The following is a 26609-nucleotide window of genomic DNA, read 5'->3' as shown; positions in this document are numbered from 1 at the left end:
TGTAGAGACCCAAGAACTTGATTGATTGGTGTAGAGACCCAAGAACTTGATTGATTGGTGTAGAGACCCAAGAACGTGATTGATTGGTGGAGAGACCCAAGAACTTGATTGATTGGTGTAGAGACCCAAGAACTTGATTAATTGGTGTAGAGACCCAAAAACCTATCTATGGTTGTACTCAAATGCATAGATGAATAGAGATGTTGATAAAAAGTATTATTACTTATCATAGAGCCATTTATTCCATTGAACTTTACATGTGACAGGGGTATATATATATATATATATATATATATATATATATATATATAAAAAGTACAATAATTATAAAGAATACAAGGCACAGACTGGTAAAGGAAGTGAGAGGACCCTGCCCACGAGGGCTCACAGTCTACATGGGATGGGTGAGGAAACAGTAGGTGAGGGTGGAGATTGTCATGCATCACTATTGTGGACTGAGGATGGGTCTACAGGTTCCTTTTGAAGGTTTCCATGGTAAGTGAGAGTCTAATGTGTTGTGGTAGAGCGTTCCAGAGTAAGGGGAAGCACAGGAGAAATCTTGTATGTGATTTTGGGAAGAGGAGATAAGAGGGGAGTGGAGAAGGAGATCTTGTGAGGATCGGAGGTTGTGTGCAGGTAGGTACCGGGAGACTACATCACAGATGTAAGGAGGAGATAGGTTCTGGATGCTTTTGTATGTCATGGCTAATGTTTTGAACTGGAGTTTTTGGGCAACGGGAAGCCAGTGATGGGATTGGCAGAGTGGCGAAGCCAGGGAATAGTGAGGGAGAGGTGGATTCATTGGGCGCCAGACGGGTGTAAGAGTGTTAGAAGTCAGGCTACAGAGCAGAAGGTTGCAGTAGTCGAGGCAGGAGATGATGAGGGCATGCACTAGTGTTTTTGCAGATTCCTGGTTAAACAATGTACGGATCCGGGAAATATTTTTAAGTTGGAGTCTGCAGGAGGTGAAGAGGGCTTGGATGTGTGGCTTGAACGATCAAGGGTTACCCCGAAGATGAGTCAATAATTTAGGAGATTGTGTGCCGTCTATGATTTTTGTATTAGTTCTCATTATAATAACTTTTTCCCCAATATAATACGACAAACTAAAATTTTAAAATATACATAATGGCTTTTGAATACATTCTTCTCAATAAGTATTTGTTCTTTTTAGTGTGCAGGGATGTGGTAGAACTTGTTGAACAGGTCAAGACCGTTGTGCTCTGGTGCACCCGGCTTGTTAGACTTCTATCAGTGACTCCTCGCTTTTTCCTTACATTGTAATCACGAGTAATAGGAGAAACACTGAAAATATTTAAAATTATAGAAAAAGAGAAATAAAAAACTGTTCCTAAATATCATATGTGCAACCCCTACATCTGGTGTACCAATTGTACAGTCCACAGAACCACAATATAGGGCAATTTAATGCAACTGACTACAAGGCTACAGTCGGCATTGGACGCTAAGGTAATAGTTATAGTTGGAAACCACTGAAGCAAGAAGTGGCTGGTAATTCAAGAAAGGCACGCAATGATTTTGCTCACGCAATTCTTAGTCATACATACAGTGTGTCCACCCATATCCTGTCCACCGCTATTAACTTGAGAACGGCGGCAGCTATAGGCATAGAAGTGGTGTCTAGGTATAGTAAAGTAGCCATGCGCTACGCAATGAAACCACCTATAGCGCCACCTGGTGGAAAAGAACAGAGTTAGCATTTTTATCTCAAAAACGGACTGAGAGAGAAAAAAAGGGAATTACAAAGTTGTAGGGCATCATCAATTCAATATGACAAGGCTGCGGACGTGAAGCGATACCTCATGGAGACCTTCCTACAAGTCATTGGGTATGGTGGCTGTGTGGAGTGGCCTCCACGCTCACCTGACCTGACCCTATTGGACTTCTTTCTGTTAGGTCACATCAAACAGCAGGTGTATGCGACCCCTCCACCAACATTGCAGGACCTACGACGACGTATCACAGACGCTTGAGCAAACGTGTCACCTACCATTTTGCACAACGTGCAGCAAGATACAGTATGCTCTCCAGAGTCCAGATGTGCATTGCAGCTGACGGGGGCCACTTTGAGCATCAAAGTTACATGAGCGCCACATGCGTGACCAGCATTCAATGTTTTGGGGGGTCATGGATTTCATATCATAGCATTTCTGTATGCAAGGTGTCGATTTGTATTGAATTGATGATGCCCTACAATTCTTTAATTCACTTTTTTTCACTATCTCGTTCCGTTTTCGAGATAAAAATGCTAACTCCGTTGTTTTCCACCAGGTGGTGCTATAGATGGTTTCATTGCGTAGCGCATGGATACTTTACTATACCTAGACAGCACTTCTATGCCTATAGCTGCCGCCGTTCTCAAGTTAATGGCGGTGGACAGGATATGGGTGGACACACTGTATTTTAAGGTGGTGAACTATTACTGTGACTTGATAAATATTGGTAAATCATGCAAAAGAATAGTTGGATGCTTCCCATGGTAAGGCATGGGATTTAGCTATCACACGAGAAGGTTTCACATTAAAATTAAGTCATCTGTAACTTTGGTTCAATCAGATGTTACAGAAGCATGAAGTTGCACAAATTGACTTATATATAGACTTGTCTTACTAAAAGACAGAAATTGTTGACTCAAAGGAATTGAGGTCGTGCTGCCTTAGTAACCAAAACCTAAAACACAACAGTTATTCTCAATGAAGATGCTCTCGTTGTAACATGGGCCATTCAACTCCATCAGTACTAAGTAAACTCAAAAGATCTCAGGCATTGACTAAGCCCCACAACATGAGTATATTATACCATAAATATAAAAATTACATACAATTTAATCAATTATATATAAACTTTCTTTTAAAGGGACATGACAGAATACACCATTCTCTTTTGTAAGTGAATATTGGTGGCAATATTAAAACCGTGCTGTCCCCTTCCCAACATACGTCACCTGATGAAGAAGGGCGAAACATGCGTCGGGGCCAGGCAGAACACCAACTCAAAAGTAACAGAAAAAAGAAACATATATTCAGCTCACCGATGTATTGGAGTTCCAATTCAATCCTAATAGGAGGCGCACGGATGGCAGAGGTAACCAGGAATAATGAAAAAATAGTTTGAAAATCCAGCGCAGTCCTGTAGTATCTTTAAAGATTAATCTTTATTACAAAAAGATCCATAAAAAGTATAAACGGGACATCCAAAATAATTTATGTCCCAGGGTTCAGAGCAACGCTGGATTTTCAAACCCAAAAGTAAGTCTCGTTATCTGGTGCTCAATTTTTAATTATACGGTATTTGGTTATACCCTTTCCCAGAGAAGAATTTAGTTCCACCAAGTGCACAGTGGGTACGCCTTTATTTATGTCGCCAATATTCACTTATAAAAGAGTTCTGTAGAACAGAATTAGGCACTGTGCTTTTATATAATTGTTTGAATAAATTTTATGACATTTTTATATTTATGGTATAATACAGTTACATATTTCGAATTAATATACTCATGTTGTGGATTTGTTCAGTGTCTCCGATCTTTTGAGTTTACTTAGTAACCAAAACCTGTATCAAGGTGCCACTCAAAAACCATAGTCAGGGTGTAACGCTAGTAGAAGGGGCTTAACTAAGCGCCCACTGACTGGAACTGTTGCAGCTGACCCCCAGGGCAGGTGACAGGCCAAGGTACAGACACGGATGCAGACAGGTACAGGCGGGGTGGCAGGGGCAGACAGGCAGGCGGATATGGACAAGTATGGTGGGCATGGCAGGGAAATACAAATATGGGAAGGCAGACTCAAGTACAGGTGACTGATACCTGGTTAACGAGACCTGACAACTATCTAGACAGACAGGACACTGAGTAACAAGGAACATTGCTCAGGCACCTCCCCTAATGGGAGGGTGCCTTAAATATACAGTGCCTCTTAGCCTTAGGTTGAGAAGCATTTCCTGCGCGCATCTCTGGCGCGCTGGCCCTTTAAGAGGAGGTCCGGTGTAAACGCACACATCTTAGGTGCACTCCTGGGAACCCTGTGCGGCATGTACAGGGCCCGGGAGGGGAAGGAGGCAGCACAACACGTGGGAGGCTGCGCAGCAGTTCTGGAGAATGGAACTCAGTCGCGGCGGTGAGTAAGTCGGTGTCGCTGCAGGGATGCCAGTGCTCCACAGGGTCTCAAGCAAATCAACAGGTAGTTGAACAATCAGGAAATTGTAATAGGCGGCAAATTAGATCAATTCACCCACTTACTGACCACAATGACTCAGTGGTTCACATTGTTCCTTATGTTCCCCAGCACCACCAGGTTCAAATCCGACCATGACCAACATCTGTATGAAGTTTGTATGTTCTCTCTGGGTTTGCATGGGTTTCCTCTGATTATTCCAATTTTCTCTCATATTACAAAAACATACGATTGGATAATTGTCTTACTATAAAATTGGCCCAGGTATGTCCGCATTAAAGGGACAAATACGACCTAGGTCTTAAAGGGGTTAAAAAAAAAGAGTTAAAAAAAAGTCACTATCATTTAAATTTTTATTTAATAAATCGATAGCCACATGTAAATAAGAAGCTTTATAATATATCTTATCAGAGAAATCTGCTTCTTTCTCCTCCTGGACGGATCTTTCATTCTCAATACATGGGTAAATCTGTAAAATCTTTGTTCAGTGAAGACAGATTTTCCCAATTCTGAGATAGATGGCAGTTGGTGCTTTTAATATTCTATGGAGACAGGAAGGGGAAGAGCTAGAGGCGGACACTGACATTCTACTGCAAATTCCTTAGACCTTTATGAGCACAAACTGTCCTCTCTTATCTCAGCAATGGTAAAGTCTGTATTCACTGAAGACAGATTTTATCAATGAATTGAGAATTTTGAGAATGAATGATCAGTCCAGGAGGAGAAAGAAGCAAATTTCTCTAAGATATATTACAAAATGATGAGCAATCTGTCATCAATTCTAAATATTGACCAAATAAAGTATTTTTCTTAGGCTGGATACAAATGATCTCACTTGAAAAGTCTCTTTGTTACTCTCATTTACATACATATCGTTCTTTGTATAGTTTTTGCACCTACAGATACAGAAAATAGCAGAAGATGATACAGGCTATGTAGCAGACCGTGGAAAATGCACAATATTCTCTAAATGTATTGTGAGTTGATTAATGAAAGAAAAACATTTAACAATGAACGAGGCATTTCTGAAAGGTTTTAAAGGTGTGGTGTGAACTGATGCATCAGAAGCAACGCAAGACTCGGGTGCTGAACAAAGCACTGAACCGGCAGAGGAAGAAACAACAATGTGGGTGTGACGTCCTGGCAAAACCAGGTAGTCACAAATAGGCCCCCGAAGAACACCGTTCCCTCACTTAGGAAACACACAGCCGACCAGAAACCCTAGTCACCCCTCTTAGGGAAAGATAGTTACACCAGTGGGCGGGACCAGGCGGTTGGACACGCCCACCAAGGGGTCCAGACGGCTCGTGGCTGGAAAACAAGCAGATCAGTTTGTAGTTCAGTTTGGAGAGGAGTGTGGGCTGGAGCTAAGTGTAGCTCCAGCAGAGGAAGTCCAAGTTGAACGGTGTCAGGGTCGGAGCCCTGGTGCCTTGGTTAGGAGGCAGACGGTGGTCTCCGTCAGCAGGAGACGGGAAGAAGGCTCGGCAGAACCGAGGTGGACCGGGACAGGCTTGTAGCCCGCTGGTACTGACATGGGAAACTGACCCGGAAACCGTAGCACAGAGGGGTTACTCGGACCCTGAAGCCAGGACCATAACCAGCGGCCTAGCTAATTAACCGATTGAGGCCAGGATTATAGGTCCTGTCCCACCCAAAGTCCCTAAGAAAAGACAACAGCCCACCGATAGGGATAGGAGGTCACCGCCAGGGCCCATAGATCCCACGGGCCAGCGTCTGCGGGCACGGCTCCTCAGGCCACATCCAGCCGGGAGCGGACTCCTGAGTTCCAGACCAGGCAGTCCACCATACACAAAACAAGTGCAGAGGAAAAGGACAGTGACTACCAGCCCGGGTGGGGGACCTGAATGCAACCGGCCGCGGTGGCTGGCCACCAGCACCTTGGTTTACCAAAACACTCGTGTGATTCATTTACTGTAAGTAACCAGACATTCCCCCGCACGTCCGGGCGCGCCGGCCCTTGCCATCGCTCTACCCTGCACAAAGACACTGGGTCCCGGGGCAACCATCCCTGCTTACGGAGGGGTTAACATCCAGCTGCCACTACATCTCCCCCGGGAGATCACGTCACTAAGCGGCCGGCCAATCAAAGCAGAGGGGCGGAGATGAGCAGGACGTAACATCCCGCCCACCTACTTCCTTCCGCATTGGGGCCGGCGGCAGGTAAGGAGACGTTCTTCGCTCCTGCGGTGTCACACATAGCGATGTGTGCTGCCGCAGGAGCGATGAACCACCTGGATAAACAACCCTTACCGATTTTTGAGTTTGGGACGACCTGTCCATGGTGAACGATTTTCATCATTTTTGAGGTCGCTTAAGGTCGCTGGTCAGTGTCACACGCTGCAATATCGTTAATGACGCCGGATGTGCGTCACTAACAACTTGACCCCGACGACAAACCATTAACGATATGATAGCGTGTAAAGCCCCCTTTACAGTATTTTATTGAAAATGGTGCCTTAGATGTCACACAGAGTTTTGCACAAACTTTGCTGACTGTCATGGAGGCACTGGGCGCTGTTCAGATGGCAGACTCTGACATGCCGCCTAATGGTTTCCCTGGTGTCTGAGATCAACATTGACAGACATTGACCTGCTGTGTGCTGATTCATAGGCAAGCTAGCAAGAGTTAATCTCTGCTGGTTTGCTTGCTCCTTTGGTCACATGTTGTGGGGAGGCCTATCATATCTGCTCCCTTCCCATTTATGCTGGTGGAAACCTTCCACCCATGCCAGCTATAGTTTATTCTATGTTGGTGTGTGAGGTGTGGTGTCCCAGACTCTCTGGTGAAAGTTGTACTCATTGCTTTGTACGGTTGTGGAGTTTACCCCTGTTGTTTTGTAGCTTCCTTCCTGCTGTTGTTTTTCCTCCTGAATCTCTTATTGTCTTATTCTGTGTGAGTGTGAGTGCTGTGCGACAGAATTTTGGTTTTCCCCTGTCTGTCTTTACCTGTGGGTTTTACTACACTACTGTCCTCTCTCTCCTTAGGGAAGAGGTATCAGATCAGGACTGATCAGGAGCAGGGCCAGGAAGGAGACTCAGGTGTCTCCAACATCAGGAGTATCCCTGAGGTTAAGGATAGCATAGAGCCTCCTAGCTTGAGGGACAGCCTAAGGGCGGCGTCACACGCTACGATATATCGGGCGATATGTCGTCGGGGTCACGGATTCTGTGACGCACATCCGGCATCGTTAGACATATCGTAGCGTGTGACAACTACAAACGACTGTAAACGAGCAAAAATACTCACCTTATCGTTGCTCATTGACACGTCGCTCATTTTCAAAATGTCGGTCCTCCTTCTGTGCTCCGGTTGTTCATCGTTCCCGAGGCAGCACATATCGCTCCGTGTGACACCCCGGGAACGACGAACACAGCTTACCTGCGTCCCGCCGACAATGCGGAAGGAAGGAGGTGGGCGGGATGTTACGTCTCGCTCATCTCCGCCCCTCCGCTTCTATTGGCTGGCCGCTGTGTGATGTCGCTGTGATGCCAAACGTCCCTCCCCCTTCAGGAAGAGGATGTTCGCCGCCCACAGCGACATTGTCTGGGAGGTAAGTACATGTGATGGGGGTTAACGACTTTGTGCACCATGGGCAACTAATTGCCCGTGACGCACAAACGACGGGGGCGGGTACGATCGCTCGTGCGATCGCCCGATAGATCATCCCGTGTGACGCCGGCATAAGAGCCCCGGTTCCCTGCTGTCCCATAGTCATTGTGACATTAGGTATGAAGACGATAGACCACATACCTCATACAGAAAAGTGCAGGAGACAGAGAAGACCACATGCCTTTTCTGTTTTCATGTTGCACCCGGCACCTGTCCTTGGGGGACACCTAGCACCGGTGCTGACCTAATACAACATTTTTACTTATTTCTGTAAGAAATTCTGGTAGGTTCCATCACATAGTGAATTTTGTAGTTACTTCTTTCAAGAACCATGGCTACTACGGAACATAACATTGGTGCCTTAAGGCATCGTATGGTGGCACAGAGTTCTGTATTATTGACCTGTAAGAAGCCCCTGTGCTCTTCCCAGATTTACTTTTACTGAAACATCTTACCGGTACATCAGTTTGTGTGACTGGTTAATGAATGGCACTACAGTAAATGAATGAACCACATATTGTTCATTAACGATGACGATCATTTTCGTAGCTGATACAAATTGTTGCATTTGTATTGACAAACGAGCAAGTGACACATTAACACCATGTGAGGACACTAAGGTAGGATAGAGTTATAGATGAATACTACTGCTAGGACCTCAGAGATCTTGAAACTACCATGTAATCCCCATACACATTGGATGATTTCAGCCAAAACGATAATTTGCCCGGGCAAAAAATTGAGAATGAATAATCATTTTAGCCAACCAACTGAAGATTGTCATCGTCGGAAATTAAGTAGACTGCATTTGATTTTTTTCATTGGACTACTTCAGATCTCCATGGCTTTTTATTTTTATAAATTGGTGAACTAGGGCAAGAGCGGGGGAGTGTTTTTTAAAAAGTAAATATTTTTGTCTTTTTTATTTTTAACTTACCAGATTAGTAATGGGGGTGTCTGATAGATGCCTCTCCATTACTAACACTAGGGCTTGATTCCAGCTGACACTACAAAGCTGACATCAACTCTAACTACCATTACATCGATTTCCACCGCACCCGGACAATTGGGAAGAGCCAGGAGAAGTGCCAGAATTGGTTTATCGAATGTTAGGTGCCAATTCTGGGGCGGCTGCAGGCTGCTATTTTTAGCTGGGAAGGGCCCAATAACCATGGTCCTTCCCAGCCTGATAATACCAGCCCCCAGCTGTCTGGTTATTAAAAATAGGGGATGTCAAGTAGTTTTTTTAACTATTTACTTATTAGGTTAAACAACACTAAAAACACCCTTTAGGGCCACATGACCGGTACTAAAGGGTGCATGTATATACAGTGCCTACAAGTAGTATTCAACCCCCTGCAGATTTAGCAGGTTTGATAAGATGCAAATAAGTTAGAGCCTGCAAACTTCAAACAAGAGCAGGATTTATTAACAGATGCATAAATCTTACAAACCAACAAGTTATGTTGCTCAGTTAAATTTTAATAAATTTTCAACATAAAAGTGTGGGTCAATTATTATTCAACCCCTAGGTTTAATATTTTGTGGAATAACCCTTGTTTGCAATTACAGCTAATAATCGTCTTTTATAAGACCTGATCAGGCCGGCACAGGTCTCTGGAGTTATCTTGGCCCACTCCTCCATGCAGATCTTCTCCAAGTTATCTAGGTTCTTTGGGTGTCTCATGTGGACGTTAATCTTGAGCTCCTTCCACAAGTTTTCAATTGGGTTAAGGTCAGGAGACTGACTAGGCCACTGCAACACTTTGATTTTTTCCCTCTTGAACCAGGCCTTGGTTTTCTTGGCTGTGTGCTTTGGGTCGTTGTCTTGTTGGAAGATGAAATGACGACCCATCTTAAGATCCTTGATGGAGGAGCGGAGGTTCTTGGCCAAAATCTCCAGGTAGGCCATGCTATCCATCTTCCCATGGATGCGGACCAGATGGCCAGGCCCCTTGGCTGAGAAACAGCCCCACAGCATGATGCTGCCACCACCATGCTTGACTTAGGGATGGTATTCTTGGGGTCGTATGCAGTGCCATCCAGTCTCCAAACGTCACGTGTGTGGTTGGCACCAAAGATCTCGATCTTGGTCTCATCAGACCAGAGAACCTTGAAACAGTCTGTCTCAGAGTCCTCCAAGTGATCATGAGCAAACTGTAGACGAGCCTTGACATGACGCTTTGAAAGTAAAGGTACCTTACGGGCTCGTCTGGAACGGAGACCATTGCGGTGGAGTATGTTACTTATGGTATTGACTGAAACCAATGTCCCCACTGCCATGAGATCTTCCCGGAGCTCCTTCCTTGTTGTCCTTGGGTTAGCCTTGACTCTTCGGACAAGCCTGGCCTCGGCACGGGTGGAAACTTTCAAAGGCTGTCCAGGCCTTGGAAGGCTAACAGTAGTTCCATAAGCCTTCCACTTCTGGATGATGCTCCCAACAGTGGAGACAGGTAGGCCCAACTCCTTGGAAAGGGTTTTGTACACCTTACCAGCCTTGTGACCCTCCACGATCTTGTCTCTGATGGCCTTGGAATGCTCCTTTGTCTTTCCCATGTTGACCAAGTATGAGTGCTGTTCACAAGTTTGGGGAGGGTCTTAATTAGTCAGAAAAGGCTGGAAAAAGAGATAATTAATCCAAACATGTGAAGCTCATTGTTCTTTGTGCCTGAAATACTTCTTAATACTTTAGGGGAACCAAACAGAATTCTGGTGGTTTGAGGGGTTGAATAATAAATGACCCTCTGAATAAACTTTCACAATTTAAAAAAAAGAAATAACATTCTTTTTTGCTGCATTTCACACTTCCAGGCTGATCTACAGTCCAAATGTCACAATGCCAAGTTAATTCCGCATGTGTAAACCTGCTAAATCTGCAGGGGGTTGAAAACTACTTGTAGGCACTGTATAATATATAGGTGGGTGTGACATTGCTTTGGTCAATTTCCTATTTGCTCTTCATCCTGTCTTTCAACCAACTTTATTGAGACAAAAACACATGTCAAAAACGCTGGAAAAACGCATGCAGCAAAAATGCAAGAAAATTTGCAAATAAGCAAGATTCATGCAGAAATTCACTAATTGTGGGACAATACCCTTAATGTTCTGCCTTGTCAATGTCTTGCATTTAAAATATCTGCAGAATGACTGAGCACATTTACTTTGCAGCCCGTTGCATACAGGAGAATATTTTTTTTTTATAAATTCTGTGAACTCAAACCAAACAGCAGGAAACCTGAGAAATGTTCTCTGTGGTTTTAAATATAGAAGAAGCGACCGTCCGAAACACACAGATATGTGTGCGCCTTCAAATACAAGTCACACGAAGACACCGACTTCTTCCAAACTGGCAACAAAGAGCTAAAATTCTCAATATGTATCTCAGCGTACAAATCAGCAAACTCAACACATTCACAACCTTACGTCCATTTCTCTACCTTTCTACCATTTTTTTTACACAATGTTTAGATACAAATGTACATTTCAAGATTTTATTTATATAATTATTGTCCATTAAAGGAAACCTACCAGCTAAAAAACACTGGTATTTACCAGCAAACATAGAGGAAATCCACAGATAAATACTAATTTAAAACATATTTGACTGACTTATTGGAAGAGCAGGTACAGGGAGAAAATTAACTTATATCTCCCCTGTAGCTGCTTGCTTCCAGCCATTGGGGAGGTGCAGGGAGAGATTTAGTCAGTTTTTACTATACAGTGAGAGTGCTATAATCACTCACCCTGCCCTTTAAATGGCAGCATGATTGTTAAGTAGGATGGCACTAATAATAAATAAAAAAATAATAATTTTATTTATATACCATCAATAAATTACCCAGCATTTTACACTTGAACATAAAGATGTGCAGGGAGTGATTACAGCGCGCTAAATATGTAAGGAGACCCCAAAACTGCCCTGAGGACTGGATGCAAGTGGCTGCAGGGAGAATATAACTTCATTTTCTCCCTGTGGAGACTTTTTAATCAGTATTTGCTTGCAGATTACTACTATTATAATAAGGGATGTCGTTAAATGCAGTTTTTAGTTGACAGCTTCCCTTTAATTGGCCATATTCTCTTCCACAAATGGTCAATAAACAATTGTCAGTCATATCAAAATTATAATTTTTTATTTAGCTTATAACATGGATGACTTTAAAAAAAAATTCTTAAAGGGTAACACAACACAGTCTGATCTGTAGTCAGAACAGTAAAGAGGAGAAGCTGAGCAGAATGATATATGGGCTTCTGTGAAAAGATTCACTATAACTTGTATTTTATTCCTTGAAATCCGTGGTGTTTGTATGTATAGGAGTCCAGTGGGCGGTCCTACTAGTGATTGACAGCTATCTCTGCATGCATAAAAGGGAAGATTGTTAGTCACTGATAGGACCGCAAACTGGACTCCTTTACATACAAACACCAGAGATTTTAATTAATAAAATACATTTTCCACAATAATGTCTATAAATCTGATCAGCTCCTCCTGCTCTATAAAATCCTGCCAGCAGATCAGATAACATTTGCAACAGGACTGGTTCCCTTTAATTTTTTTTCCCTTCTCCCTGAGGTATTGTTACGGGGGACTTTGACCCTCAGACTAGGGGGCCCTGTGCTATCCTTATTCTCAGAGATACCCCTAATGGTGGGGATGTCTGAGTCTCCTTCCTGCCCCTGCTTCTGACCAGCCCTGATCTTATACTCCCTCCCCCAAAAGTCCGGAATAGACGTGTGATTTCACCCATAGCAATAGTCAAACAGGGGAAACTAAAACTGTCACTCAGCATGCAAACACAAAGTATAAGGCAATAAGAGAATAGGAGAAAAACAAGAGCAGGAAGGAAGCAACAAGATGATGGGTAACTCCACAACAACACCAAGCACAAAGCAGCTCTTTGTCCAGCAATTTTGGGACACCACATCACACAGACCAACAGATTGTAAACTATAGTTGGCGTAGGTAGAGGATTTCCTCCAGTCTAAATGAGAGGAGCAGATGTGATTGGCTTCTTTACAACATGTGATCAAAGAAGTCTAACGAGCAGGCTAGCAGAGGATAACTCTTGCTAGCCTGTCTATGAATGAGTACATAGCAGGTTAACGCCTGGGTCTGCTTAAGTTGATCAGATACACCAGAGAAACCATGGGACGGAGTGTCAGACTCTGCAATGTGAACAGAGCCTGTCGCCGCCATGATAGTTGGTGAGTTTTGTGCAGGTATGTAAAAATAGTTATTTCTGCATGATTGTAAATATTTGTACCGGATCTGGCTAATTGTACAGTCACATGGCTGATCCTCTGTCGGCCAGCTGCAGTTGCTTTTCCTCAGTTAATCCAGGTTAAAAAGCGACTAATTTCTTTGGACTTTCTCCAGCTTAGCAAAAAGAGGGGGCAGAGGGATTGTAGTAACAGGTGACTGCACAAAATCTTGACAAAATCCCCTGATGCCTGACCCCGCAAAGTTTGACAATTCTGCCTCATGATTTGCAGTGTAGTGACTAGCGTCACACACACACACACACACACACACACACATACACACACCTTAAAGCTGATCTGTCACCAGATTCCACAATACTAACTCTATAGATTATTCAACAGGTTTCTTAGACCTGACGTATTTCCGTTAAAAACAAAGTAAGACCGCAAAGTCAGAATAGCTGTATAATCCTCTTGACGTTTAACCTCAATTTATGCCCATCCTGTTATAATCCGGAACCATGGAAGATCACAATGTATCATTGGCAAAAGGTGACATGAGCATTGGCAACTAATCTGGCCGCCATCTCCTTACTAACCACCAACACTAGAAGTAGCTGAGGAGTGAACTAACATCCTAAGCACCGCGAACCCAGCCAGAGAAACTAGCTATCCTAAAGGAATCAAGGATGAATAACTCTCTGCCTCAGAGCAGATCCCCAAAGGTATAGCAAGCCCCCCACATTCAAAGACTATGGTGATATAGGAAAATACAATACACAGATGGAGGATAGGATTAGCAAAGGTGAGGCCTCACTAACTAAATAGGAAAGGATAGAAAAGGGGCTGATGGTGGCCAGAGAAAAACCCTACAAAAACCCAAATACCTGATAGTACAAAAAGGTCCTCAGATCGCACGATCTGTACTCCGTCCTATATCAGGCGCTCTGGTCAAACCAATGAACAGAAAACAGGAATTTCAAATTCAAGAAGAAACAAACACATGGACTTACAGGACAAAACTCCAAACATAGCTGCATGGAGCGTCCCAGCTAAGCAACAGAGAGGGAAGATTCCTGCATGCAAATAAACTGACAATAACCAGAGTAAATGACAAACCCAGAAAAGAACAAAAAGAACAAAACAACTAAGAAAGAACCATGCACGTATCTGGGGTAGATGAGGTCAGAAGCAAGATGAAAAGGCAGGTGAGCAACAGGACAATGATAACCGGCTCAGACTGCCAAGAGGCCAAGGCTTAAATAGGCAGAGATTTAGCAATGGAAATGCCCATTGCTCAAGAACACCTGGTCTCTGTCAAAACCATTCCTGGCCACAAGAGGGAGCCTCACAGCAGCAACAGCATAACTGACATTCACAACACCATCCCCTTTGACAACTCCTCAATGTCCCTCCTCCCTGTTATAACTCAGATCTCACACTGCTCAGTATAAACTGCAGCTTTCAATTTGACTGGGTGGACGGAGGATGCATATAGTCAAACTCATGAGCTCTCTATGCACATTTCCATATTTTAGTATCAGGATTATACAGAGGCAATATATAATTAGTTTCACATCACTATTTTATCATTATTAGAGATGCAAATCGAATTTATGTAGAATTTTAGGAAATCTGTTTTCTACCCGGTGAACAGTTTGCGATTTGATTTCTACGACAATCGCCAAACTACCATTTGATCATTGCTACTTTACCGTATAGTGTTTGCCATGCATTATTGTTGTTAATGCCTTGCAGCTTTCATATTTCATGATGTAAGATAGCCAATAAGGAGGAATTATCAGAGCCTGAATAAAAGTCAAGGCAGGGAATGCAGCAGCTACTTTGTAGTGAATCTGGATAGTGACACAGCTTAGCAATAGAGGTAAAGAGAAAAGCTTTTAAAACACTAAATAACCATTACAGATACCATTTGTTTACCCATTGACCATGTACAATATGTTGAGGTGACATTAGTGAGAGTGTTGGCATTAAAGAGCTTGAAAAGTGTTCAGAACTGTCCCAGAGACCTCAGTAGTACACATATGTTTTCAAGTCAGTTGAAGACTTTGCAGTAATACAATTTGCGGCCAATCGGTTTACTGGAAATTTAATTTTGGAGGAAAATTCAATGAAGTTGGCAAAAGATTCTCTCCTCTCTAATTGTTCTAAAACTATAAAAACAAGTTATTAACATATTAATGCAAATGTATTTCATCAGCTATCGACTAAGGAGCACGTTCACAATCTCTGCCATTGTTCTATCTTGTAGACTCATCTTCAGTATATTATAATAGACTCCTGGAGTTATTCCAAGTGAGGCCACCATCACTTATCTCACATACAACCTCATTAATATGGCAAAGAACTTGTACAAGTATCAACAAAAGCTCTACATGTTGATATGTTGGGTGATTGGGTTTACGTCAGAGCAGCTTTTTAAGGGAACGTAACAGCTTGATGTTTCCTTCGTGTAATATAGGACATGATATCATTTTGTGATCATGGCAAGACTCAGGCAATTTCTTGACCTAGTTTACCATAAAATTATAGTGACATTATAGTCAAATAAACTTTGGTTTCAATATCTTCACAGAAACCTCAAATTGCCCAGGAGCCATTGACATTACTTTTTGGGCAAGACAGAAGAGAGGTCCTGGATAGAGATGAGGGGACCCAAACAGTAAAGTTTGAGGTTCATGAAGAACACAAATGTCACAAAAAAAAAATCAGTGTTCAAGAACGGAGTTCTGGCGCTTTACGTATGTTGACCACTCGTGCCGTGCTCGGGGACGTTCAGTGCTTGGCCCAATTCAAGCCGCTTGCATTGTTTGAATGGCTCACACTGGGGGTGACAACAGCATGATCGAATGTAGGGTGTATTGAAAAAAAACCTGAAAACCCTCTGCCCTTCTTCCCCCGGAAGTGCTCTGTTTATGTCTAGTTGTCTGTGGGTGGATACTCGAACTGCCCAATCAGTGACTTCCATTGAGGTTCAGGTCAAGTCCGGGTCCCAAACAGAACTTTGACTAATGTCCGGTTGACCTGGTGAACCTGAACTTCAATGAGTCTGCCATCTCTAGTCCTGGAGCTTAAGCAATAATGGTAATTTGCCATTTATGACCCAATATAGATATGATGCACTTAGGTTACGTCAACATTTTTTGTAGGTCCTTACCCGGCATTATGTAACAGGCACTACATCTACAGTAGCTTAATATTGTGACCCCCCCCTTCTGTCCACTGGAAGATAGTAATGGGAATCCGTAGATCAGGGGTCCCTTCTTGTAGCTTTGGAGCCACATATGGCTCACAGGTTCATGACGTGTGGCTCGTAGCTTTCTTCCAGATTGGTGCATTTGTACCAGGTCTTTCAAACAACCATCAAGAGCAGATCTTCAGATGATGAAATCCACACAGAAGAGCAGATCTGAATGGAGGTAGGAATCCACAGGTTTTGGTATACCACCTTGGAGTGATTTATGTGGAAAAGCTTTGGCTGTCATTATACTGGTAATGGGGGCTCTGGGTGTCGTTACTGTGAGGGGGAAGCAGCTGGATGTGCCTCGCGACCCTCTCTCAGATCTGAATATGACTCGTGACCCTCTCTCAGAGCTGGATGTGGCTCTTGACCCTCTCTCAGAGCTGAATGTGGCGTGCGACCCTCCCTCCGAGCTGAAGGTGGCTTGTGACCCCCTCTCAGAGCTGAAGGTGGCTTGTGACCCCCTCTCAGAGCTGAAGGTGGCTCGCGACCCTCACTCAGCGCTGACTGTGGCTCACGACCCATTATCGGAGCTGACTGTGGCTCGCGAACCTCTCCCAGAGCTGAATGTGGTTTGGGACCCTCTCTCACAGCTTAATGTGGCTCGCAATCCTTTCTTATAGCTGAATGTGGCTCGTGACCCTCTCTCAGAGCTGGATGTGGCTCGCGACCCTCTCTCAGAGCTGGATGTGTCTCGTGACCCTCCCTCAGAGCTGAAGGTAGCTCGCGACCTTTTCTCAGAGCTGAATGTGACTTGCAACCCTCTCTCAGAGCTGATTGTGGCTCGCGACCGTCTCTCAGAGCTGAATGTAGCTCGCGACCCTTTCTCAGGGCTGGATGTGGCTCGCGACCCTCCCTCAGAGCTGAAGGTGGCTTACGACCTCTCAGAGCTGAAGGTGGCTCGCGACCCTCTCTCAGAGCTGCATGTGGCCTTCAAGGTCAGAGAAGTTGGGGACCACTGCCATAGATCGATACTTTATGTTTCTTATCATCATCCTCATACGATAAAGTACAAAAATATCATGCAACTTATTGCCATCAATAACCTGATGTCAAACAACAAGATCCGATCCCATCTGTGGCTATAAATATAGAAGATTCATGCAGAGAACTGTAACAGTGCCATCTGCACAAAGCCTCAGAGAAAGGACCAATTCTCTGCCAACATTTACATCATGACAACTTTAATAATGCATGTCTTCATACACTGGGGGATAAATAGTAATTTCTCTTTCTGAAGCAATACCGTGGTATTTGTGGTTATTATTACTTTGATGTCATCACATATACACGCGGAGCCACAACTATTTAAGCAAGTTAAGGGTTAGAGATTGTTGTACTTGGCGATTTGGGCATGTTGTCATCAGAATCTCTCATACAAAAACAGGCCTTTAAAGGGAACCTATTACCAGATTTGTCCCCTATAAGCTGCGGCCACCACCAGTGAGCCCCTATATACAGCATTCTAGAATACTGTATATAAGAGCCAAGGCCACTCTGTAGAATGTACAAAAGATCTTTTATTATACTCACCTGTGGGGTGGTCGGGCCTGATGGCATCTCTAGGTGCCTCCTCTCTACTTGCAATCACCATCCTCTTTCCCTGCTTCGTATGGCTGATATGTCATACGTCATCCACACAGTCTCCTCCATTGTCCTCCTGCGAATGTGTGTCGCCCTGGGCAAGCCAGGGGACACAGGTCACACACCACCACACCCCACATCCCAGGTAGGCACATCAAAGCTGAACCAAAAAGATCACCAACCCCTACCCACGGAGGGGCAACACAACACCTGGCTGCTCCGCATCACCATCCCCGGGATCCCCGTATTAAGCAGCGGTGGTGAAATCACCACAACCGTGGGTGGCGTCACGGACTATAAACAATCCCCACACCCAACAAACCCCTTTCACTCACGGGCGAGGAGTGCCGCTCGAGAACCCCGGGATCCGGCCTACAGCTCGAGCCACCACTGAGCAGCGACGGCCGCCGGACCCGAGCAGAAGGGGTGAGCGCGGTGTGCTGACACCCTCCTCCCCGCCCGCGACAACTTGGCGTCACGAACAGGATCTTACCGCTCTGCCGTCTGGTAGAGGTGCGCCTTGTTACCGCCGGAGGTATCCGGCAGAAAAATTTCAGAAGCCGCCATCTTTGGCGCGAAAAGTTCCCGCTCGAGCGTCTTCTCGAGCAGTAGAGGCGCGAAGGCCAAAACCCCGCCCCGAGAGAGGAGGGGCCGGAGAGAGCTAAGGGGGACGAAATGGCGGCTGGCCGCATGTGAGCGCGGCTATGGAAGCAGGGACGCCAGGACCCTGCGGGCATTTATTGGTTCCTGGAAGAGGCCGCTGCTAAAGATGCTGAGTCCGACCAACAACACCGTGGTCCCCGCGCCCGGCATGGCGGCGTGGGTGGAAGTCCGGACCGCCCAGCTAAGCAGCCGTCTGCAGGCCCATATGCAACTCCTCCTGGAGGAGTGGGAGGCCGACATGGTGGAAGTGGTGGCTGCTATGCGGAGATGCGAGGTGGAGGAAGATTTGGAGGAACGGGTAAGAGACCCACGTCCCTGTATTCCTGAGGGATCGGCAGCTGCGGCTGAGGGGCCCGGCCTACACCCGTTCACCCTGCTGCCTCTCCCGCTACCCGCGTTAGCTGCTGCTACCCCGCCACTAGGCCCACTACCACCACCACCGGTAGCGGTACCCTGCCAATCCGCCCCGGCGGATCGACCTGCAGCAGAAGCTCATGACCACCCTGAACCGCTTCTATGGAAGAAGCCAAAGGCTGAGCCCGTCAGCAAAGATGCACCGGAGGCACGGCGGGGATGCAGCTGCCAGGAGGCAGAGGAGGCCATGTCACAGCGGGGTCCCTCATTACTGAAGGTGCCGGTCGTAGCCGACATGGAGGGACTCTGGCTGGGTCCGTCCCCCGCACACGCTGAACCGGAGCAACCAGAAAGTACTCCCGGCTGGGAGCGGCGGCAACAGCAGCTGCGCAGGGAGATCGATGCCCGAGAGGGGTGTAGAGCGGATGTGCATGCCCGCATGAATATGGAAGAAGATCGCCTGCAGCGAGCTACCATTGGGGTCCAGAGCGGTGCACCATGTGAAGGTGGCACTAGAGCCCCACGAGTGAGAATGGACTGTTGAGCCGCAAAAGGCAGCGGAGCACCGTTATCCAGTCCCCGTTGGGACCACCTGTTTGAAAAGTTGAAAGTTTGAAAGTTCTGCCAATGAGAAAGATGATTAAACGAAGTTTCACCTGATTTGCTTGTGATTGAACCGGCCGGAGCCGGCACCGTTGTCCCCGTGGGGACCGTTAAAAAGTTTTTGCATGGGAACTATCCATGGACAAGCCCGTGAACTTGCAGGGCACCCACAGACGTAAGTGGCTTGTAAATATGTTGTTTGCCGTTACCGTTTTCCGCAATGCCGCCTCCGGAGAGGCAGGTTGGAGGGAGGGCCCTCAGCAGAGCAGGCTGGGGCCCAGCCACCAAAGGAACCGGTGGCTACCCTCTGGAGGGAAGGACAGATCCCGCTCGGGTACCGTGTGCTGGACTGTGGGTCAAGGGGTGCTGCCTGGGCTTTAGGGGCAGCATCAGGGCCAGGTTGCTTGGGTGGGAGAGAGCGGAAACCGTAACCGTAAACCGTTATGCAACGTTAAAGGAAATGTGCCTCCCATTTTGGGAAGAGTTATTAAAAATGTGAATATGTTATGTTTAACCCTGTTATCCCTTTTTACAGAAAAATAAAACCGGTGTAGGACGGCAGCCCGCGGACGGTCTGCATTTTGCTAAGGGGGAATGTGTCGCCCTGGGCAAGCCAGGGGACACAGGTCACACACCACCACACCCCACATCCCAGGTAGGCACATCAAAGCTGAACCAAAAATCCTTGTTGCCTTCCTCCAGAGGCTGATGATTCACACCAGGGGGTGGGCCAGGCGGTTGGCTCCACCCACCAAGGAGATCACAGCTCTGGAGGCGGGAGAAACCAGGCAGTCTAGTCAGGGAGGAGGAAGTGGAGGAGTAGCCCAGGCAGGGCTAAAGTAAACAGCTAGTGAAAGTAGAAGCGGAGTAAGGTGGTAAAGGAGGAAAGCAAGAGTGGTGACGGAGAGAGAAAGCCTGGAAGTCCAGCTGTGTGCAGGACAGGTCAGCAAGGTCAGCAACGGCGGTGACTGTCTGGAGGGGGACCGTTTAAGTTCCTGGAAGGACCCCGTAGGCTGTGTGCCCGGTGGTCTGGAGCAGTGTTCCGAAGGACAGTCAGCACCAGGGCAGGGGCCTCTCGGACCCCGGCAAGGCTTGGAGTCGCCGTAAATTGCTGAATCCGTCAGTGAAGGGGACGTAGATCCCCCAACAACCAAGACCCGAGTGAAGGCAACAGCCCAACCTGTACAACACAGACACCGCCACCGCCACGGCACCAGTTTCTGAGGGCCAGCGCCTGCGGGCAAAGAGTAGAGCTCCTCTGGCCCAGCTTGAAGCCGGGGAGCGGGTTACCGGTGGGGACCCATCGCAACCAACAAGTACACAAGGTGCAAGGAAGAGGGACATCACCGTCACCTACTGGGAGAGCAATTGCAGCCGTCCGTGGGACCGTCTTACCAGCCGTTTGGTTTACCGTACAAACTGTGTCAACGTCTCAGGCTGAGTGAGTACCACAGTGCCGCAAGGCACAGCGCTGCCCCCGCGTCCCTGCGCCCACCAGGCCCTGCACCTCCCAAACCGTCACCGGGCCCCGGGATCACCAACCCCTACCCACGGAGGGGCAACACAACACCTGGCTGCTCCGCATCACCATCCCCGGGATCCCCGTATTAAGCAGCGGTGGTGAAATCACCACAACCGTGGGTGGCGTCACGGACTATAAACAATCCCCACACCCAACAAACCCCTTTCACTCACGGGCGAGGAGTGCCGCTTGAGAAACCCCCGGGATCCGGCTTACAGCTCGAGCCACCACTGAGCAGCGGCCGCCGGACCCGAGCAGAAGGGGTGAGCGTAGTGTGCTGATACCCTCCTCCCCGCCCGCGACAACTGCATACCGCTCTCTGCCCCAAAGTCCTGTAATGCGTAGGCACAGGGAAAGGTCAAAGACCACCCACACTTGCGCACCACAACACTTTGATCTACCTTCAAAGTGCACGTGCTCAGGAGTGCAATGGAGGACACTGTGTGGATGATGTAGTGTGCATCATCCACACATAGTTGGGAAGGAGGACGGCGATAGCAAGCAATTAGGAGGTGGCGGACCCAGACCAGAGACACCCAACGGACCGGACTACTCCGCCCCGTAGGTGAGTATAATAAAAACTCTTTTTTTAAGTTCTACACAGCATCCTGGGCTCGTTTATACAGTATTTTAGAATGCTATATATAAGGGGTCACTGGTGGTGGCTGCAGGTTATAAGGGACAAATCTGGTGACAGGTTCCCTTTAATACCAAGCTTGTAAAAGGGGTTGTCCATATACCCGATTAAGACTATTATAGACTTTTCACTGGTCCTGCCATAGTTGTCAAACAAGTGAAATGCTATGTAGTCTTCCATATTCATGACCTCTGTAAAACCTCCCCCTCCCCCACTGACTGGCAGCTTTTTGCCTATGTACAGTGTACACAGAAAGCTGCCAATCAGTGGTTATACAGAGCGCTCCATTCAGAGAACTGGTGGATCTGCAGGAAACAGAGTAAACATGGATTATGCTAAAATTGCAGCAAACAGCCCAGTAAGTGACACATCACTGGAATAAGGTTCTTTGCCTTTACACTTGGTGAACAGAGCCCATTTAAAGGAGTAACTCCCACTATAACATGCTGATCTGTCTAGGATTTCTATGGACAGTAATTTATTTTATCGGCTGCCATGTAATATTACATACTATGAGAGTCTATCTAGAGATAGCTTCCTCTCAGCAATAAGATAATTAATTAATATAGCTAATTAATTAATTAATGAGGGTGTCATTTTACTACAATGGATACATGTAATTATACTCCAATGTGGCTCCTATGTACAGTACAGACCAAAAGTTTGGACACACCCTCTCATTCAAAGAGTTTTCTTTATTTTCACGACTCTAAAAATTGTAGATTCACATTGAAGGCATCAAAACTGTGAATTAAAACATGTGGAACGAAATACTTAAAAAAGTGTGAAACAACTGAAAATATGTCTTATATTCTAGGTTCTTCAAAGTAGCCACCTTTTGCCTTGATTACTGCTTTGCACACTCTTGGCATTCTCTTGATGAGCTTCAAGAGGTAGTCACCGGAAATGGTTTTCCAACAGTCTTGAAGGAGTTCCCAGAGATGCTTAGCACTTGTTGGCCCTTTTCCCTTCACTCTGCGGTCCAGCTCACCCCAAACCATCTTGATTGGGTTCAGGTCTGGTGACTGTGGAGGCCAGGTTATCTGGCGTAGCACCCCATCACTCTCCTTCTTAGTCAAATAGCCCTTACACAGCCTGGAGGTGTGTTTGGTGTCATTGTCCTGTTGAAAAATAAATGATGGTCCAACTAAACACAAACCGGATGGAATAGCACGCCGCTGCAAGATGCTGTGGTAGCCATGCTGGTTCTGTATGCCTTCAATTTTGAATAAATCCCCAACAGTGTCACCAGCAAAGCCCCCCCCACACCATCACACCTCCTCCTCCATGCTTCACGGTGGGAACCAGCCATGTAGAGTTCATCCGTTCACCTTTTCTACAAAGACACGGTGGTTGGATCCAAAGATCTCAAATTTGGACTCATCCGACCAAAGCACAGATTTCCACTGGTCTAATGTCCATTCCTTATGTTCTTTAGCCCAAACAAGTCTCTTCTGCTTGTTGCCTGTCCTTAGCAGTGGTTTCCTAGCAGCTATTTTACCATGAAGGCTGCTGCACCAAGTCTCCTCTTAATAGTTATTCTAGAGATGAGAAGGTGTGTCCAAACTTTTGGTCTGTACTGTATGTACATCACCCCTTGCAGTAAAACAAAGCCCCCCAACTGCATATATATATATATGTATATGTATATATATATATATATATATTCATATGATCCCAATAAAATACCCCTCTCTCCCTAATTCAAGTATACGTTTCTGCAGGTTCTCCCCCACCCCTTAATAGCTGCACACGTTTCTCTTACTAACTGGAGAGTAATGTAGGCCCTCTACACCCCCTCACACCCCTGTCCTGTGTCCCTGCTGAGTGACATTTCACACACTATAAAGCAGTGGGCTTCTACTCACTCAGCTGATATCCAGGGATCTGTCTATTATAGTCTGCATCACCCACATTGTCACAGGCCCAGGCTGAATCTGCAGCAGGGTGGTGGGATCACAGCAAGTGAGAGAGTGGATGTTGTCCCAAGTTCATATTGCGCTCCATTAGGCAGCGTGATGGTGTGAGATGGCAGGCACGAAACGTTCAGTGAGGGGCGCTGTCTCCTTGCCTCACCTCCGTCTGATGTCTGGCGGCCGGTGCCCAGCACAACCGCATTGGTCACTCTATATGGCTGATTGGGCAACTCAGATCAATCAGCATTCACACAGATGGAGAGAGTTGTGAAGTTACAACCAGACTCCAGACAGAAAAACACAAGTCGGGGTCTGCGCAGCTCCTGCAGAATCAGGAATGAGCTGGTCACATGCCCAGGTTTTGTATCTATCAAGTAATAACGTCTGGAACACCATTCTGAGTCTGCACCCAGTTCAGACTTAGAATGGTGTTCCAGACGTTATTTCTTGATTGATTTGTAGTCTTTCGTTTGTGAACCCGGCCCCACCACACCTATTGCCAGTCCACATTATACGCATATATAGCCTGGGTCTCAGATTCCCATACACGGTAAGTTTTTTAACTGCATGAGAGGACACACACAAGCTAGGGACCCCAACGTAGAGAAATACTTTGGCGTAGTGTTGGGGCTCTATTGCATTGATCAATTCAGTAGCTAAATTTCTCTTGATTCATATGATCATGGCAGTAATGCAGATTCCATTTTTCACATTTTCACTCTTACATATAGCTATTGGATTTTTCAAGTCAGTATTCACACAGCAGTTTCTGCTATTACATGTATTCCCCTTACATAGTCACTGGTGTGCATACCTTCTCTCCATACAGGTTTTGTATCTAGACAATGGTGAAGAATGCTGACAGGGAGTATTGTTAGGGTGAACTCTTACAAAGTTCCACAAGTTGCCTACTGCCTGATTCTAACTGGTGTGGATCGAGTGGATGCTAGAAAAATGAGATCAGACACACTGTTGGATATTCATCTTTCCTCGACAAAAGTCGGCCCAGGCTCTGCATGATTTATTCAAGATCATGCCTTTATATAACCTAGGAAAGGGGCATGGTCGGCTCTACAGTGAGCATTCTTGGATGTGTCCATTGGTCAGTGGGTTGAACAATGTGTTAGTCCATGAGCTGATTGGTGGGTGTCATCGTAGGCAGGTCTATGATGTCATTGGATGGATCCATGGTGATGGTGATGGTAGGGACGTCATCTGGTGGTTCCATGCTGATGGTAGGGTCTGTGATGTCATCGGGGGCCATCTTGGGTTCCTCTGAAGACTGACTGGCTTATGTATAGAGAATTGATTTAATTGAACACACTTCTCACAGTGCTCTATGTCCAGAGGTTAATTAAGTATTTCATCTTATGGCTCTCCTCAACAGTATATGACAAACTGTCAGCATTTTGCAGCCTAAATCCAAACATAAATTGTACAGAAAAGCCCAGATAACCCCTTTAACTTCAGAGAAGTCAGCAGTAGGTTAAGTCCAGATGTGGAGAAGAACATGTTTTGTTGCCAAAAAGAAAGATGAAGTAAATTTGCAATTCCTTACTCATCAGTGGATTCTTGATTAAAATGTGACCATTTGGTGCCTGAATATGGTAGACTCAAAACACTGTACTGTATGTATGGAGCATGTCTCTTTTTCAGGGCATTCTCAAAAGCAGTGTTCCCCAACTCCAGTCCCCACCAACAGTGCATGCCTTCAGGATTTCCTTACTTGCACAGATGATGGAATATCCCCTGTGCAGGTAATTAAATTATCACCTGTGTAATACTAAGGAAATCTTGAAACGTTGAACATGCACTGTTGGTGGCTCTTGGTGACTGGAGTTGGGGAACACTGCACTAAATTAACTGAATTTCTTGTGTTTCCTCCATCTACTAATCTGCATGATCCCAATATTACCATTACCATTTGTGGTTCGACCACTACTCTCCAGCTGCCCGTCCACTGTCTTGGGGTTATATTTGACTCAGATCAGTCCTTCGCCCCCTATATCCGATCACTCACTTGCTCATGTCACCTACACCTCAAAAACAGCTCTATAATTCAAACTTTTCTTACAGTTGACGCTGCAAAAACTCTTAAGGGTGCTTTACACGTTGCGATATCGCTAGCTATTGCTAGTGATGTCGCGACCAATAGCACCCGCCCCCGTCGGTGGCACGATATGTGGTGCTCGCTGCCGTAGGGAACATTATCGATACAGCAGCGTCACATGCACATACCTTGTCAGCGACGTCACTGTGACCGCCGAACAATCCCTCCCTCAAGGGGGAGGTGCGTTCGGCATCACCGAGACGTCACTACAGCGTCACTAAGCGGCCACCCAATAGAAGAGGAGGGGCGGAGATGAGCGGGACATAACATCCCACCCACCTCCTTCCTTCCTCATTGTTGGTGGAGGTAGGTAAGGAGATGTTCGGCGCTCCTGCGGTGTCACACATAGCGATGTGTGCTGCCGCAGGGACGATGAACAACATCATACCTGTCGCTGCAGCAATATTATGGAAATGAGCGACGTGTCAACGAGCAACGATTTTTCACGTTTTTGTGCTTGCTGATCATCGCTCATATGTGTTACACGCTGCGATGTCGGTTACGGCGCCGGATGTGCGTCACTACCGACGTGACCCTGACGATATATCGTTACGGTTATCGCAGCAAGTAAAGCACCCTTTACTGTCGCTCATATTCATTCTTGTCTGGACTATTACAACTCTTTACTAATCGGACTCTCTGTTACTAAACTGTCCCCTCTCCAATCCATCCTGAATGCCACAGCCAGGATCATATTCCTTTCCAACTGCTACACTGATGCCTCCACCCTGTGCCAGTCATTACACTGGTTGCCAATCCTCTACAGAGCCTAATAGAAACTTATCAGTCTCACCCACAAAGCGCTCCACAGTTCTGCACTGCCCTACATCTCCTCCCTCATCCTGATCACCCTATTCGTACCCTCCATTTGGCCATGACCTATGACGGACATCCTCTATAAACCAAACCTGCCGCTCCCACCTCCAAGACTT

The 26609-nt window shown here is 46.1% G+C and overlaps 1 protein-coding gene across 1 annotated transcript in view; it reads right to left on the bottom strand.

The window, feature by feature from the left end:
• Window positions 1-26609, bottom strand: part of LOC142255070 (serine/threonine-protein kinase D3-like) — a 100551-nt gene that overhangs the window by 50339 nt on the left and 23603 nt on the right. The gene's annotated exons all lie outside the window — the stretch shown is intronic.

Source organism: Anomaloglossus baeobatrachus, chromosome 10 (assembly GCF_048569485.1).
Source record: "Anomaloglossus baeobatrachus isolate aAnoBae1 chromosome 10, aAnoBae1.hap1, whole genome shotgun sequence".
Lineage (NCBI taxonomy): Eukaryota > Metazoa > Chordata > Amphibia > Anura > Aromobatidae > Anomaloglossus > Anomaloglossus baeobatrachus.
This window is presented reverse-complemented; position numbering and strand designations above follow the sequence as displayed.